The sequence below is a fragment of the Panulirus ornatus genome, chromosome 4 (genome assembly GCF_036320965.1).
Source record: "Panulirus ornatus isolate Po-2019 chromosome 4, ASM3632096v1, whole genome shotgun sequence".
Lineage (NCBI taxonomy): Eukaryota > Metazoa > Arthropoda > Malacostraca > Decapoda > Palinuridae > Panulirus > Panulirus ornatus.
The window spans coordinates 11,515,614-11,533,967 of NC_092227.1; the positions used below are offsets into that span (position 1 = coordinate 11,515,614).

Consider the following 18,354-nt stretch of genomic DNA (forward strand, 5'->3'; position numbering starts at 1 on the left):
TACCTAGTCCTGTGGGAATTTGGGTCAACCTCGCGACCCAGATCAACGCCACACCAACATGACAAGTGACAGGCGTGTGGCCGCACGCCACCCACCCAGGCTGTGCAAACCATCTGTCACTGGTGACCCCCCCCCCCCTTAAAGCCGCCTGTCTGTCTTACAGCTGCTCTGATTCTGACACACAAACACACACACACACACACACACACGTTTCTACATCCACCAGTTTCGTGGATCAAATCGAGAATGAGCAATACCAACATGGACAGACAGACAGACATATAGACACTCGATGCCGCTGCCTATATGGCAAAATCTGAAGTCATAGGTACCAGTATATGTACTCGTATGTACTGGGATTCTCTATGGAAAAAAGAATTGATATATGGTATCGTGTCCGGCGGGTTGGGGTTCTGCTGAGCATCAAGTCTCTGGAGATATTGTTACGTCTGACACAAGGAACCATACTGTTTTCGTACAGGCTTTCTTTAGTAGTACTCATACATTACATTTCTATGTCATTTATCGATATAAACTTAAGCCACAACGAAACGTTGAATCTTTCATCAACATTTGTATCTATTTGTATATATATATATATATTCCCTTCTTTGTCTCATTTTTGGCAGGATTGATGATTGTAGAATGCATGGGGAAACTTTACCACAATGTCTTGATTTGTTGTCAAACGAATGGCAAGACACTGTTCTCAATACTATCTGTTCAACATGCACGTCCTTCTCCCCCTCTGAGTTTCGAGAATATACTTTCAATATAACTTTAGTTTTAGATCCGTCTGAACATCACTTCACCAAAAAGATCCTAACAAGAGATCAATAAGGGTCCAGCTATAAGAAACAACTCTACATTTTTCCCTTTTTTTCTCATCCACTTAGATCCATAAAGACTCCTGATCCTCCTCCTCCTCCACCTCACTCCAACCTGCATGATAGGGTGTTTGATCCTTCTCCACTCGCACTATACAGGCTTCCAAGCTCCCTCTTGCGTTTTTTTTTTTTTATTTTCTTTTTTTTCGGCTTTACCTGACGTGACCCCTAAGCATCATGAAGTATTCAGAGGATATGGTTCTACAGTACACGGAGCCCTGGGGTGCTTAGAACCCCTGACCCCTCGTGTGGATCCTGTTGACAGTATGAGAGAAAGATGTCGAGAGTAGTGGCAATCTGTCTATTCTTGCCTTTTCTTTTTGAGAGAGAGAGAGAGAGAGAGAGAGAGAGAGAGAGAGAGAGAGAGAGAGAGAGAGAGAGAGAGAGAGAGAGAGAGAGAGCGCATTTCAGAATATCCCTTTTTGTTTGCGATCCACGTATCTAAATGATCGTTTCACTGGAATTCGTCTTCGTTCTGACTGTCATCTGTTACCATCGAACCAGCACCAGACAAAAGACTCAAGGAAGTGCTCACTGCAACATACATATCATAGACTCTATTACCCGCCTCAATGGTCTTAAATCTTGCTACTGTCTGTTACTTCTGCTGCTGTTCCTCTTGTTCTGCTGGCTGTCTCATTCATTCGACACCCCTCACCTCCTGGGACATGAAGGCTCCGATCTCTCACCACCTTCCTGAGGATCTGTGGACAAGAGGCTTCAACCTACATCACAGAAGAGTCGCAGAATTCCCTTCGCGCTGCCAATGGAGACAGTGAGGCCCACAGCAGTGAGGCCCACAGTGTGGCTCATTCCTTCTCCATTCTCACAGATCTGGAACGATTTGATAGGTACCTTACGTGTGCTCCTGACTCGTTCGTCATTAAGCAATCTTCTGTCCGATGTATCTCTTTTTTTTTTCACATCTATCTCTCTATTTCAACTCTATAGGGATCTTCCGGCGGCCCTCTTGATTCTGTCTAATTTATCTGAAACTCTGACAATCATTATTGCTTTCCCGTGAGTGATGCTTTTCTGTCGGCAGAGCCAATAACACGGGTCACTGCTGCAGATTATACACACGCACCTCACCCTCTTCCTCTATATCCAACCCTAACTATCTTGTTCTGGATCCTTTCATAACGGTGACCGGAGATATCTATCTGGCCACGCTCCTCTTCCTCTCCCAATTCTTTTTTTTTTTCTCTATGCTATCATTTCTTCATCACTCGTAAGATTAAACACTCATCTACATAAAGTACGCTGGGATCTCTCTTTCTCTCTCTCTCTCTCTCTCTCTCTCTCTCTCTCTCTCTCTCTCTCTCTCTCTCTCCACGGATGAGTCTTTTTTGCTCCTCAACTGAGAACAACCTAAAAAAACTTTCTGGCAATCCACCTTCTCTCTCTCTCTCTCTCTCTCTCTCTCTCTCTCTCTCTCTCTCTCTCTCTCTCTCTCTTTCTCTCGGCACCGTCGCAGTTGCCATTCCAACATAGAGAGCCAATCTTTTCGTCTTCCTCTCTCTCTTTCTTCTACTCTATCTTTGAAGGAACCACTTCATTCTCCCGTCTTCCTCTCTTTCCTTCTCTTCTCACTTACTCACCCACTCAACGTCCCTTTCTACATATTCTCCTGTCGCAAGACCACAATAATAATCCTCTTCTCGCTGACGAAAAGTGATAATCCAAAGAACACACACACACTCACCCTCATTATGCATGTGGCACAAGTCTTCAGCTACCGTAGGCCAATCAGACCTAGAGCTCCTAGACAGAATTCCCGGAAATGGAAGGAGGAAAAAAAAAACTAATTCCCCACAGCACCTGCATCAGACAAGGTGATTCCACCAGCAGAAGCAGCAGCAGCGGTCATATTACCATGAGAATCACCACCCTCAGCCTCTCTGATCGTCACACCGAGATCACAATGGGTGGGAACTCACAACAGCAAACTGGAACGTGTTGTATACAGAAGGAATAATCTTTGATCCTCTCAATGTAGTAGACCTTGAAGGGAAGAATTATGAAGGAATAAAGTATTAGAGACATGGTAGGAAGACGTAATAAAAAAGAAAAATCCAATAGACAGAAGACATTATTATGCCCACAACCCACTCAGGTTATGACACAAATCAAACAACGTTTCACCCACGTACTTGCCTACGACGCCCACACCCACAGCTAGACCGTATGCACTTTACCAACATCATAAAACCCTCCAGCTGACCCTGACTGACGCAGGAAAAAACCAAAAATCAAACGTAAAACACAACAAGCACCGGGAAGACATGATCAACCTTTTCACCTCACAAAAGTATATAATGATCCAAAAGCTTTCTGGCAGGAGAGAGTTAGACGACTATAGAGGAATCGACGTAGCGACGGCACATATCTGAATCCCAACAATAACAAAACAAATGAGAGTCGAGGTATGGCGTACGAACGAGTGTAAAAGTGAGAATCGGTTTTCGAAAAAAGGTATATCTGAGGGGAAAATAAGGCATTATAGCCCCAAGACTGAGTGGCTGAATCTGATCAAGAAAGAGTCATCCTACATCCGACCATAGATAGACTCAGCACGGCCGACCCTTACTGCCAGGCTGTCAGACTGGGAATGAACGTGCTGAAGTGAAGAACAGCCATTCATAAAATCCATGAACTCAGATCCCCCCTCCCCCAGGAAAAAAGCCAAATACCCAAGGAATCAAATGAGCGCCTTACAGTATCAAGTCTCTCATTACCTTCTCACCATCTACAACGTTTTCCTGAAGACACGTAACTCTCCCCCCTACCCCAAGTTTAAAGAAAATGGATACTGACCCAAAGAAAACTGCTGACCACCTTCCCTTTTAGGATCAACAAGGAAAATTTATGAGAGAATAGTTAGTTTAGACTTGCAGAGCAATATAGAAAAGAGAAAATGCCTTTATAACAAGAACCAATACGGCTTTTAGATGCTTAAAGGCACCATCTCCACAACTGCAATCAGTGCAGAAATAAAGACGCATTTACAAGACGATGAGGAATAAACTGCACAGTCGTACAATGGGATATTAGCAAAGCCTCTGACAAAGAATGGACAAACGACCAACAACATAAACAATTATAGCAAAATACGCTAGATATCTACAGGGGAAACTTAATTATGGTGCAATTTACTTATATCATCATACTGCTGAAATCACCATGAAGCTCCCAGAGTCATCAAAATTTCCTTTTCTAAGCCTCAAAATTTCAAGAGAGGGGCTCAACACGCGTGGTTCACTCAGACCCTCAAAGTTTTAAGACGGACTTCACACACGTGGTTCACACAGAGCCTCAGAGTAAAATATTACGAGAAGCTCCATACACGGAGTTCACACAGAGCCTTTTAAAGTTTCCAGACAGGCTCACAATCGTGTTACACACAAGAGCATGCAAGCACATAAGACAGACTCCAGCCATCTATCAATGCGCCCCATGAGCAATCTTTAGCTCAACTCAGCTTAGTTAACTTCCTTCCTAAACCATCAAGTTAAACCACTAGACACGTGCACCCAAAGGTTGCCGTGGGTACATAAAAATGTACCAAAATCGCATTTCCAGCACACCATCCACATACCCCAAGTTGCTCTTCCCAATACATCTCTACGCACACGCCATAATATAACTTCCACTCTATTCTTATCTGTACCTTTCCCCTCTCCAAAAGCTTCCTCTTCCCCTCCTGACCATCCAATCAAAACTAAAAGAAGGAAGGATCATCCATTTTACCCACTTCAGCTTTGTAGGAAAAGAAGTGACTAGGATTTCCCCCTTCATTTAGACTCCTGGTTCTCTCGGTCTCTTAACACAGAATCTATGTGGTACACAAAGCTGGCAAATACATTTTAAAGGAAAGTTTTTCTGACTGTATACATAATGACATACAGTGCTGAAATGACGTGGAAATATAGACTCTAAAAAAAGGTATTTAGTAAGAAAGAAGAGTCGAGAGAAGGTCAGGGTGAGTATAATTCTGAGTTAACATAGTAAAAAAAAAAGGACTTCACACGTGAAGGATTTCACATATGATATGTACTTCAGAATGAGAATGTGCTGGACGTAACAGAACGATAGAAAAAAGCAAATAGTATAATCAAAGTATGGCAAAACAATGACTTTTTCTAAGGATATGAGAAGCACTCGGTAACTTGAGCAGTACAGAATAAATAAAATCTTCAGCTCGGAAGAAGAAGAAGAAGAAGAAGAAGAAGAAGAAGAAGAAGAAGAAGAAGAAGAGGAAGAAGAAAAAGAGGAAGAAGAAGAAGAAGAAGAGGGAGAAGAAAAAGAAGAGGAAGAAGAAGAAGAAGAAGAAGAAGAAGAAGAAGAAGAAGAGAAGAGGAAGAAGAAGAAGAAGAAGAAGAAGGAGAAGAGGAAGAAGAAGAAGAAGAAGAAGAAGAAGAAGAAGAAGAAGAGGAAGAAGAAAAAGAAGAAGAAGAAAAAGAAGAAGAGGAAGAAGAAGAAGAAGAAGAAGAAGAAGAAGAAGAAGAAGAAGAAGAAGAAGAAGATGATGAAGAAGAAAAAGAAGAAGAAGAAGAAGAACGAAATGAAAAATTTACATTGTGAAGCACCAGTACCAAAAAAAAAAAAAAAAGAATGAATAAGAAAAAGATTTCAGCTGGGGCAACTTTTGCAAAAGAGGTTTGGGAGGCGAAGCTACTAAAAACTTTCTACCGTCTTAAAAGTCGTCGGACTGGATGACCCGACCCAACCATTCTCTTCTCGCTGACTCGATCTGAAACTTCTTTTCCCGAGGTGTCACAACCAGACACAAACTATTCGAAACTTCGACTTCCCCGGGGCATCTCCTGCCCGAACTCTTATTTTCCCCGTTTCCTTCCCCATACGTCTTTATCCCCATCGACTGCACGGCCAGTATCGTGTTACTTAGATGGACAACAGACTTGATGTACGAAGTCGTTCCTGTAATGAAGCACTGAGGAGCATGACCTCAAGACTCTAACGTTTCAACGTACGTGGACATCTTGAGGAGCTGTATCTAAGGCCATTCGTCAACTCATATCTAATACCTTTCCGAGACCTTTGCCTTCTATGAGATCAGAGATTCTATCTTTCTTTTCACATTCATCGTTTGTGAATTTGCCTACATTCCGTCACCCTTTTAGATATATATTCTGTGAAGTTATGACTCAACGTGATGAGGGATGTGACAAACATCCCTCATGTCCCTCATGATGAGGGATGTTCCAGCAGGTGCACTAAATACGTGTAGGCCATGTGCACTACTGAGAGATGTCTGAGCCATTAGGTACGTCGAGTTTCTCCGCGAACCATGGTCCTGTAAGCACAGACCATCCCTAAGTGTATAGGGATAATAGGGAAGGATGTGTGGCTCTGTGATCGCTTCTGTGGTCTATTTTTCCAAGAGCAGTGCTGATGGTTTTCTTCTCATAGACGCCTCCTAAAGTTAATGCAATATGGAAGAGCGAAGGACCAGAGCACTACTCCATGTATTCATTTTCATTCTTATTTTCATCACAACAACGGCAGATCACATTTACAGTTTTGGTCCTTCCCTTTCAGGATCTCAATCACTGGTGTACTGCCTGCACCGTGCTCCTCCGTGCAATGGGAATCGCAGGAGAGAAAACGACAGTAAGCGATAATCACAGGACTAAGACCTGGGAGAAAGCTGTCTCTATGACCCACACTTTGAGATGATTTACGCCGACGATATTCAAAAGGGTGAAATATTCACGTACTTATGGTGTGACATTTTCTTCATCTTTCCCATCTTCTGTCGTCTGTGAGCGTCGGTCACCCACGCACGGTTTGGCCGAATGTTACACAATAGGACGAATTCTGCAAGCCTTAAAACAGGCACCCACGCAAGACACACGCTGCACATCACACACTATACACACCACAGGCCCCAGTAACATGAGTATCTCTTAGGACGAAGACGTTCTACTACGCTGGAAGAAGAAGAAGAAGAAGAAGAAGAAGAAGAAGAAGAAGAAGAAGAAGAAGAAGAAGAGTTTGCTAAAAACTGGAAAAAACTGGAAACCCCGGATGAACTAGTCGCTATTAAAAACGCAAAGCCATTTACCGATCGTCAGTTCAATCCTGCGGGACAAATGACATTCCGTGCGCAGGGTGGAGAGAGGTGGAGCTCTCTGTATACACACTTACTCGCTGAACTCCGTGTCTCTGAGGTGTGCAGACGACGGAAGCTCTTGTAAACACGCACGCTCTCTTACCTCACTCCTGCTCTTTCAAAACACTATTGTAAAGGGAACTGTTCCTACTGGCTGTCTTTTCTCCATTACGACGATTGCAATCTCATGGATCCGAAAGGATTCCCAGGTCTGGATCACAGGCACGAGGAGAGGAGAGGACATTTTCTACTTAGGCAAGTGACCAAAGAATCCTCTCCCTCAAATCAGCACTGACCTTCGGGTCACCGATGTTCTGGGTGGATTAGAGACCTCCAAGATGACTTCCTACAATTAGAGACTTCCAAGATGACTTCCTACAATCAGAGACCTCCAAGATGACCTCCTACAATTAGAGACCTCCAAGATGACTTCCTACAATCAGACCTCCAAGATGACTTCCTGCAAAAATAATTTGTGAGTCCGTCATGTCATAACTATGGCTTGAATACAATAAAATCACATACATGTGATAAAGTACCATCAATTCCAGGATCTTCTTGTCCAGTCTCAGCCACAGCACGGTGTTTGGCACGCGAATGAAAGGCCCGCTGGTGAGTGATGCTGGCGATGACTAAACTAAGAGGAAAAGACAGGAAGGGACAGAAGGGAAAGGAAAGGCAGAGGTAAGGGAGACAGAGTAAGAGAGCGAGGCATAAAAAGATGAAACAAATTAGATGGGAGGGGAGGAGGAAGACTGGCTGGAGACTGGGAGGGAATACATAACTCCCTCCTGACTTCCACATGGGTAAATAGGAGTTCAATGGTTCTTCAGGAGTCTTAACGGTGGCAGAGACTGAGCTTAAGGGTTTTGGTGGTGGAACTTTTGTGACTCATTCGTGCAGGGGTTGGGTGGGGTGCGTGGGAGGCGAGTCGGTTCGTGTTTGCTGATGACACAGTACTGGTGGCAGATTCGAGGGAGAAACTGCAGAAGTTGGTGTCTGAGTTTGGAATAGTGCATGAAAGGAGAGAGGTAAAAGTAAATGTAAATAAAAGTAAGTTCATGAGGTTCGGCAGTGCAAAGAGACAGGTTAGGTGGGGTGTGAGTATGAATGGAGAAAACTTGGATACCTTTGGCTGTGCATGGCAGCGAATGGAAATAAGGAAGGAGAAATGAGTCAAAGGATGAGTGCACAATTATAACACGGACATGAAACATGCACTCTGAAATAACCCGACAAGCACTATGCAAGTGACCTCTCAACTCAGTCTTAAATTTCAACCCACCAGACTTGCGCACATCAAAAACCACACCATAAACACCATGTCAACATACCCCAAGACCCTTCATGCCCACGATGCAACTACCATAAAGAAGACACCGAACACTAGCTACTCAATTGACCCATAGCCTCTGCACATAGACACACACACACATCACAACACTTAATGAACTGTGGTTCCAGGAAGAATATATGTTCTCTTAGACGTGATACACGGGAAAGTTCCCCGTCGACCCATCATACCCTGCGATAAGTAACATCTCCAAACACTTGGCGTCTACGGAGATGACGTAGCTGATCTTACACTACATTACTTTTAAAAGTATTCGCGAGGGGGAAAAAAAACTTTCAGAACCCAAAAGTTTTTGGTTTTATGACCATGACTAAAGTTGAGGAAGACGTTGGTGATGATGAGTGTCAGCGGGGTGGGAGGAGGTGTACCTGTGTGGGGCTCTGGTGAGAGGCTCTGGTCATGAACAGGTGAGCAGCTGCCACTGTGCTCTACGGTGGGACGAGGTGAGCACGGCAGCTGAGTTGGGAGGAGAGGGAGATCTCCTGCTGCCCGTCCTCACCCCATCCCTCACTCTCTAGGGTATGTGGCGTGGCGGGGAGGATCTCCTGCTGCCCGTCTTCACCCCATTCCTCACTCTCTGGGGTGTGTGGCGTGGCGGGGAGGATCTCCCGCTGCCCGTCTTCACCCCAACCCTCTCTCTCTCTCTCTCTCTCTCTCTGGTGTGTGGGGTGGCGGGGAGGATCCTATGCCTCCCGGCTCAGCCCACAACCTCCACTCTCCCAGCGCGTGGCGTGGCGGTGGCTAATCCTGGACCGCCCATCTTCACACTTTACCCCTCCCCCGCTCGAGGCTCTCCAGTCGGCCGGATGATCGCGAAATGTTTTCCCCGAAGACAGAGGCGCTCATGTGCCTCTCTAAGAGACGGAAATCGTAGCGGGAAACGAGAAGGTGCCATGACAGTGACCTTATGACCTTCACCCACGAGTAATATGAAGGTTCTTATGATGAATATCTTGAGTTTATTTCCAATACTCTCTCATGGTTCGATCAGAATGATAGATAGACAGAGATAGATCAACATAATCACCGTAACAACAAATGTTGTGATTCGTGTTAGGTTCCTTTGCGAAGCTTCGAGATTCATGTTTGGGGTCTTTGCGAAGCTTCGAGATTCGTTATTTGGGTCTTTGCGAAGCTTCGAGATTCGTTATTTGGGTCTTTGCGAAGCTTCGAGATTCGTTATTTGGGTCTTTGCGAAGCTTCGAGATTCGTTATTTGGGGTCTTTGCGAAGCTTCGAGATTCGATTCGATTTCGAATCGGGAATGAGAAGTCGATTCAGTAGCTCGGCTTCCGCTTCGAATCCTTTTAAGTCTACAGTTGCATCCGGCAAACAACTGCGCAATGCCTTACAGCACAGGGCTCCACAGTGGTCGAAATAAAACGACGCCACCCCCCAAAAAATAGTCTACAACAGGACATACCATTATTAATATGGCATGAACCTGCGAGTGATCCCGCATTCAGAGAAATTCGTGTAAAATGAATTGATGACGTGTTTCATACAGTCTGAATTTTCGACCAGACTTTGTCCAAATCTATACCAACTTGTTACCTGACATACACAACATTGTTTAAAAACTGACACAAAGATGGCGAAAGAAATGATCAAGTTACGAAACTACAAAAATATAAAAGGCTGTCTTATGATGATGTGATTTAAATGATTTCATTCATTTAACTGTTAATCAGAATAATCATATGCAAACATCCCCAACCTTAATAGTACTGACCAATTTTGTGTGCACAATATCAAGAGCAGACACGTTCGCGAAACTCCCATTTTCTATGGAAGGTTACAGGCACATATCCAAACCAGTTGTCAACAACACTTTTCTAACGGGTATTTGACGCAAGACTCACTCTCATATATAATTCTTGTTAGGAATATAATCTAGGAATGTACAGTGATTACGTGTGTGTAATAATTTATGCACTGTGATTTTTCTGAAACATAATTAAGACCCAAACTCAAGGAGGAATTAAATGATAATTCAACACAAGTACCCCTTATATAATGTAGGGCATAAAAGAAAACGTAACGTAAGGTGTTGGCATAAGAGAAAACGTATAGTGGATCCCTAACATGCTGAATTATAATGATCTCCTCGTCTATACCATCGGTTCCTCTTGTCGTAGGTATGATGTCAGCCACAATGACAAGGAAACATCTTCGTCAGGAAGTAATCTTATGACAAGTGAAATTATAATTTTCAAGAAAATATTACAAAAGTCATAATTTTCAAGAAAATATTACGAAAGTGACAGGAAAAACATCGTTTCTGTCATAATCATATAGCAGTCGAAGCAGAGTGCCAAATCAAATACCTTAGAAAGTGCTGGGAAAGATGGAGTGAAACTCAAAGAGTCAAAAATAATTTCTGAACATCGTAACAAGAACTGGTGAAGAGAGGAGGTAAAAACTCCACACTCACACACAAACGATTTTGTAAATGGAAACTACATTGGCAGTGAAAGTGATATTAACTGGAACTTACATGAAGGATTCTGTAACTGGAAACTGCACTGGATGTGATAGTGATATTAACTGGAAACTACAATGGATGTGATAGTGATATTAACTGGAAACTACACTGGATGTGATAGTAATATTAACTTCAAACTACACTGGATGTGATAGTGATATTAACTGGAAACTACACTGGATGTGATAGTGATATTAACTGGAAACTACACTGGATGTGATAGTAATATTAACTTCAAACTACACTGGATGTGATAGTGATATTAACTGGAAACTACACTGGATGTCATAGTGACATTAACTGGAAACTATACCGGATGTGATAGTAATATCAACTGGAAACTACACTGGATGTGATAGTGATATTAACTGGAAATTACACTGGATGTGATAGTAATATTAACTGGAAACTACACTGGATGTGATAGTGATATTAACTGGAAATTACACTGGATGTGATAGTAATATTAACTGGAAACTACACTGGATGTGATAGTGATATTAAGTGGAACCCACACTGGATGTGATAGTGACATTAACTTGAAACTACACTGGATGTGATAGTGACAAGGATAATAAGCCATCGTGCATGGGAAGGTCACCATGGGAAGGTTGCCACCATGGGAAGGTCACTAGGGGAAGGCAGCCATGGGAAGGTAGAAATGGGAAGGTCACCACGGGAAGGTTGCCACCATGGGAAGGTAACCCAAATGCAGTGAGTTACAAGAGCCCTGTTGGGTGGGCACGCGAGGCATAGTAAGATCAACGACTTCACCTCCACAAGTCCCGCCTCGACCAACCAACTGCCCTGAGGAGAGAGAGAGAGAGAGAGAGAGAGAGAGAGAGAGAGAGAGAGAGAGAGAGAGAGAGAGAGAGAGAGAGAGAGAGCCAAGAATCCTCAGGCCAGATGGAACAGGCAAGTGGCCAGACGGGAGCAACATCGCATTGCAGACAGATGCGCCTCTATCGTGGCAGACAACCATCTAGAAAGACCAACCTCAGAAGATCAGGAGACTGCTGAAGACTTCCAAGGAACAGCGGAAGAGCAGGGAATACGACGGACCGGCCTGGATGGATCCACAAATCCTCTTTGTTCCTACTGGCTCAAAAGACGCTGGGATCCTGGGGGGTCTGTGAGGGTTCTTAAGTTTCCTCGGGATCCCTGTTGATACAAGCAAGTAAAGGAGAGAGAGAGAGAGAGAGAGAGAGAGAGAGAGAGAGAGAGAGAGAGAGAGAGAGAGAGAGAGAGAGAGAGAGAGAGAGAGCACAGCCGGTATCCTACTTCAGCGCCTCAGCATAGCTGTCCAACGAGGGAATGCAAGTTGCATTAAACAGCTCAAGTTCCTCCTCACAGGAACTTATAGAACTTGAGGATTTGTTATTCACAATTCGAGATACACAGGTTACCAACTGTGTTGGGTTTCATTATACAGTCCATATGCCTGCATATATCTCTTTCCTAAAAAAATACTGTATGTACTTTTTCATATGTATACACTGAAGACATTAGAACAGAAAAGGAAGTGGTAATGGAAGAAAATGGTTCAGTCACTGAAGAAGAGTTCCCTTTCCTATGATTAATTTTTGTTCTCTTCTCTTCGGCTATGGACTCTTTACTTTAACAGAGAGGTTGTGCCCCCATCTATCTATATCTATCTATCTATCTATCTATCCATATATATATATATATATATATACCTCGCTACCTCGCTAACGCGGGAAATGGCGAATAGTTTGAAAAAAAAAAAATATATATAATATATATATATATATATGTGTGTGTGTGTGTGTGTGTGTGTGTGTGTGTGTGTGTATAAGCGTGTGCTAAACGCATAAATCATTCAGTCCTTTCATAAGACAATCACAAACCTATTTCTTCCTTGCTGAGTATATAAAAAGGCAGACATCAATTAGCTTCTGGACCCCTGGTATAAAGAAATCGTGAGCTTTGGAAAACTTCACGCACCTACATATCTAGGGAGACAGAAAATGAGCCACGGTATCGTGATGTTTCTGTGTACCATCTAGCAAGAAAGAGACCATCTAAGAACAATAATGGAGTAACATAAACACGTACGGTGTTTTGATTACCAAAGACAGTACTTACCTCATCAACCTCCAGTCACACAGGGTCACCATTCACCGATGTGTCTGAAAGAAAAAAAACAGAAAGCTATTCAATATCACATGATATGAGAGTTACTATAGCAGAGACTAATGGGGAGGTTAAGCATAACGTCAGCTCTCAAGTCGCTTACTCACAAATCCTGTAGTTTATATACCTCTCGACGTAACATTGAATCCTCCTTCTACTGTTTCCCCAACCTCATTACATTTAATCAGATTTCATTTGATATTTAACAAAGAAAATTCTAAGTTTCCTAGATCCCCTTCTACATATTCCCCATACTTGTTTAGACCCTGGTTATCCGCCTTTTCAGGCGGGGTTCACGCCTCGGGATCCAAAAGACAGGGCTAAGGACCACCTTGAGGAAATTCCACCGTGACCCCCGCAAAATTTTGAAAACTTTTTGATCCTGTGTCCTTTTCTTCCTCGGGGCGCAGCCCCCGAGGGGCCTTTTCCTTTTTCCTTGAAAATTTCAGGCTCTATCAGACTGCTTTTGGGGGCGGTCCTGTACAAAAAATTTTTACATCTGAAGGGGGCCACTCGTTATTAATTAAAAAAAAAGTTACGTTTTGTACCCCCTTAAACCCCATCTTAAGTCTCACTCAGGTCTTTTTCTTCCGTGCAGATGAATCATCCATTTGCTCTTGAAACTTTTCCAGTTTTTCCGACGGGGGGGGGGGGGGGGGGGGGGGGGGGGGGGGGGGGGGGGGGGGGGGGGGGGGGGGGGGGGGGGGGGGGGGGGGGGGGGGGGGGGGGGGGGGGGGGGGGGGGGGGGGGGGGGGGGGGGGGGGGGGGGGGGGGGGGGGGGGGGGGGGGGGGGGGGGGGGGGGGGGGGGGGGGGGGGGGGGGGGGGGGGGGGGGGGGGGGGGGGCTCGACGCCTTCCTGTCATATACATAATGAACAATGCGTGAAGGACTCTACTCAGTGTATCCTGCACATTCCTTCAGCGCAGGCTCGACGCCTTCCTGTCATGCACATAATGAACAATGCGTGAAGGACTCTACTCAGTGTATCCTGCACATTCCTTCAGTGCAGGAGGCATAATCTCCAGAGGCCCTCCCCCAGCAGAGACACCCCCCGCCCCCCTCAGAAAGACTTCATAATCAATGAAAAGAAATACGTAACGAACAAGATTCGATCGTAATGGGAGATTTGAACCTACACGCATATCTATGTGGGGAATATCCCTTTCCATCAGCTTTGGGGGGCGTGGAGTCTACCTATATCTGCTTGACAGTGCCCTTACACAATTAGTGGACAAACCTACTCGCTCCGAAAACAGATTAGATTTAGTCTTAGCTACAAATGAGGATTTCGTTCAAAATGATGAAGTGGGAGAGGGAGAGAAAAAATTTTGATGCAAGTGATCACCGGTGAATCACTTTTGAATCACCTTTCATCACAGCTGGTAATGTTGGGCAATAGGATTTTTCCTGATTCCCGTTGAGGGCCTTGCACCTTGTGATGAACTGACGCCTGCCTCCTAGGAACATACATATATTTTTTCCCTCCCACTTCGGAAATTCGACTCAATTTCCCCGCGGTAATTAAGCGTCTTTCATCAACAACATCTTTCCATCAGATTGTCCCTTGTCGAGCCTCGTAGTCTCCCCAGAATTTTCCAGTCAGGCTTGTAAACGACTCAGCGTCTCTGATGAAGAGGATTAGCGCGTTGACTAAAGGATCTGATTAAATAATTAGACAACGACTGATCCTATTTTTTTTTCCTTCCGTCATAAGAATCTATACATACACGTAATTCCATCCTTCTAATTCATCTCTATGTCTCTATCTTGCAGTTACTCGACTGCACAATCCTAGTCCTATTTTCCAGTCATGAGGAGACGGGAGTGGACAAGGTATTTCAAAGGGATAGGAACTGAAAATGTAGTCTATCTTAAGGCCAGGTTCCAGGGAGAGGTGTCGGGATAACTTGTGTACTTAGAGGGAATTAATGATCGCAAGAGTAATGTCTGTGTGTTTGTGACTACCTGGGTCGAGGGTTCGGGGGGGAGAGAGGAAGGAGGGAGGGAAGGTAAGAATGTGGGTAATGTAAATTCGCTGGAAGATGTTTAAAAAAAAAACATTTATGGAAGTCACTGAAGAATTCGTACGTTGTATTGATTCACTGTCCGACGCACCGCGTATGAATGATCGGCAAGCATCGTCTCTGTCGCACCGAAATGATTAACGCTGTACGACTCTGCCCTGATTGGCCAACGCTGAGGAGGAGAATGGTACAGAGCAGCATCCACAGACGCCTATTTACTAGAGGCGTAGCACAGCTCTGCTTTGACTGACGGACACGGAGTTGGAGAGCAAGAGAGCGATACTATGATAAGACGTATCATGGATCGGACAGTAGCAGAGCTATGCTTTGATAAGACGCATAACGAATCGAATAGAAGTAAAATTCTGCTCTGACAGACGTATACTGCATCAGCGAGACTAGCAGAGCTCTGCTCCGATAGACGTATCATGATCGTGAAAATACGTAGTTGAGCACTATTTAGATACACATATACTGAATTGGTGATAGCAGTAGAGTTCTGTTTTGACCGATGCACAATGAGCAAGAGAGCCGTATTGCTTTTGGTCTTGAAATTGGCATGTCGACCGCTACAGTATCGAATAAGATTAGACTTTATGTTATATGTATTGAAATTTTCGAGGTAGGAATCATTTCCTTCAGTTGGGGGGTTTTGTGTGATACGTTCTTACAGTCTTTTTCGTTTCAGGAGTAATTGTATTCAAAGCTTCATCGTGGAGTATTAAAAAATTTCCCACTGTCACATCTCTCGTCTTAGTTGTACTGAACACTTGTGAGAAACAATAATGAGACAGGTGATATAAAAAGGAAAATCGATAGGAAGCAATAGCCATTGCTAAGGGTAGGAGTTCATCTGTAACTTGAGACTATCCAGATAACTGATCAAAGACACTTCAGTGGGCGGGGAAAAAAAGAAATCTGTTTTCTATGACTGATCTCTAATATCTAAGCCAACAACCCCCGTCGCTCCCTCTCTTAACCCATCCTCCTCCCGGCCATTCTGGTTGCCCTCACCGTACCTTCCTTCATCGTGCAAAGATTATGACTCAGGTGGGTCAGAACCTGGTCCTGCTGACGGAGGTCGTGTTTAGCTAAGGCAGCGAGTGTGTACCTTTCTTCTCTGGTTTCATTCTTACTTTCAGACATGTCGTGTTTATTCAGTTAATGAAGATAACTGAAGGAGAGTTAATCAGTCCTCTTGCCACATTTTATATGTCAATACACACACGTATCAATCTACCTACGTAGTCTTATGTTCTATACAGATTCATCTTTACCCACGTCACGAAGTAGCGCCAGGAGCAGATGAAATCAACCCCACCATCCACAGATAATCCCCACAGATCTATCCTTAGACTCCTCTCCCGTTTCATATGCCCTGGTTCAACCCACTGACAGCACGTCGCCCCCTGTATATCACACTGCTCCAATTCGCTCTATCCCATGCACGATTTCTTTACATTCTACCTAAACCTATTCGCTGTTTTTCCCTTGTTCTCATCCTTGTAACATTCATAAACATTCAGGACACCCCAGCATGATATTTCGTGGAGGATGAGCACCCCTCGCTCGGCTCCTCCAACATACTGCACCATCAACAATCCCTGAAGATGCGACTTGAGGATACTACAACACTGGAATCATCAAAGTAGCAGGATAGAAAAACGGGATCGATAGATATTGTGTATAGCAATTATACGATATAGAAAACGGGTACGGCAAGTTTCATTTACAAACTCCCGAGCAATATAAAAGTCAAAAACAGAAAAATATAGCGAAGGGATAAATGAATACAGACTTCCATTTGGTACTTAATGAAATGTGCCCGAGAGTTAATCTGCTGCCTACGTAGGCAAATATTAGAACACATAAGCCGGCAGCAACGAGTGCAGAATATGACAAAGGAATTCCACACACACACACACACACACACACACACACACACACAGAAGAGAAAACGGGAGATTAACTTGAGAGGAGAACAAGAGATATGTGATCATAGATGAATCAGAAGAACAGAATCGAGTATTTAAAAGATTCAAGAACAAATGAGGAACGGAATCAGACTATTGTGAAACCGATGGATAAATTGCCAGCGTCGCCAGTAAACCTTTTCCACACAAAGTTGTAAAAGAGAAAGAAAAAAGGTAAAGACATTTGTATAAAGATCGTGAAGTGTTACCAGAAGGTCTGATGGCTACGTTAAACCCATTAGCTCTTCAGTGAACAGAAATACAGAGAACAGAAATACAGACCCCTTAAATGAGGCTTTAAAATGTCCACATACAAAGCCAATGGTGATGGAATAACCATGAAAGTGGAAGTGGGGAAAATATGAATGAAATTTTTGTTAGAATGTATAACGAAGATTAGAAATATTAGTCAGAAATGCATGAAGAAGGTAAGATTAGAAATGTTAGTTAGAAATGCATGAAAAAGGTAAGATTAGATATATTAGTTAGAAATGCATGCTGAAGGTAAGATTAGAAATGTTAGTTAGAAATGCATGAAGAAGGTAAGATTAGATATATGAGTTAGAAATGCATGAAGAAGGAAAGATTAGAAATATTAGAAATGCATGCAGAAGATTAGAAATATTAGTTAGAAATGCATGAAGAAGGTAAGATTAGATATATCAGTTAGAAATGCATGCAGAAGGTAAGATTAGAAATATTAGAAATGCATGATGAAGGTAAGATAAGAAATATCAGCTAGAAATGCATAACGAAGGTGAGATTACAATTCATCCAGAGCTGTGGAACCTCCTTCAACAACTCCATCCCGCTATGAGACGCAGCGTGTCCACAACAGCAGTAGTTTACCCTCACCAAATATGAAAGACGTAGCGAAGGGATTATACGCAATACGCTACAACAACAACAACATAATTGTGATAATCAGAGATAACAATAAATACAACATTCACGTACTGCTGCTGAGAATGAACAGCACCATTTACGATAACTGAACACTGTCAGACTCGGGGGGGAAAAAACAAATATTAAGAAATATATGAATATTAACAAATATAGATAGATAAATGAATATATATATATATATATATATATATATATATATATATATATATATATATATATATATAATATATATATATATATATATATATATTTATATATATTTATTTCATTTTTTCTTTTCAACTATTTGCCATTTCCCGCGTTAGCGAGGAAGCGTTCAGAACAGAGGACTGGGGATAGGGGAGAAACAATACTTGCCACGTATTCCCTGCGAGTCTAAAAGGGGAGGGAGCGTAGGGGCTGGAAATCCTCCCCTCTCGTTTTTACATTTCCAAAA

General features: G+C 43.3%; 1 long non-coding RNA gene across 1 annotated transcript in view; it reads right to left on the reverse strand.

Moving 5' to 3' along the window:
* LOC139765873 (uncharacterized) overlaps window positions 1–18,354 on the reverse strand; it is a 209,814-nt gene that overhangs the window by 153,832 nt on the left and 37,628 nt on the right. Inside the window, exon 3 of the long non-coding RNA XR_011716752.1 lies at window positions 12,968–13,011. This is a non-coding gene — a long non-coding RNA (uncharacterized lncRNA). The remainder of the gene's footprint in view (window positions 1–12,967; window positions 13,012–18,354) is intronic.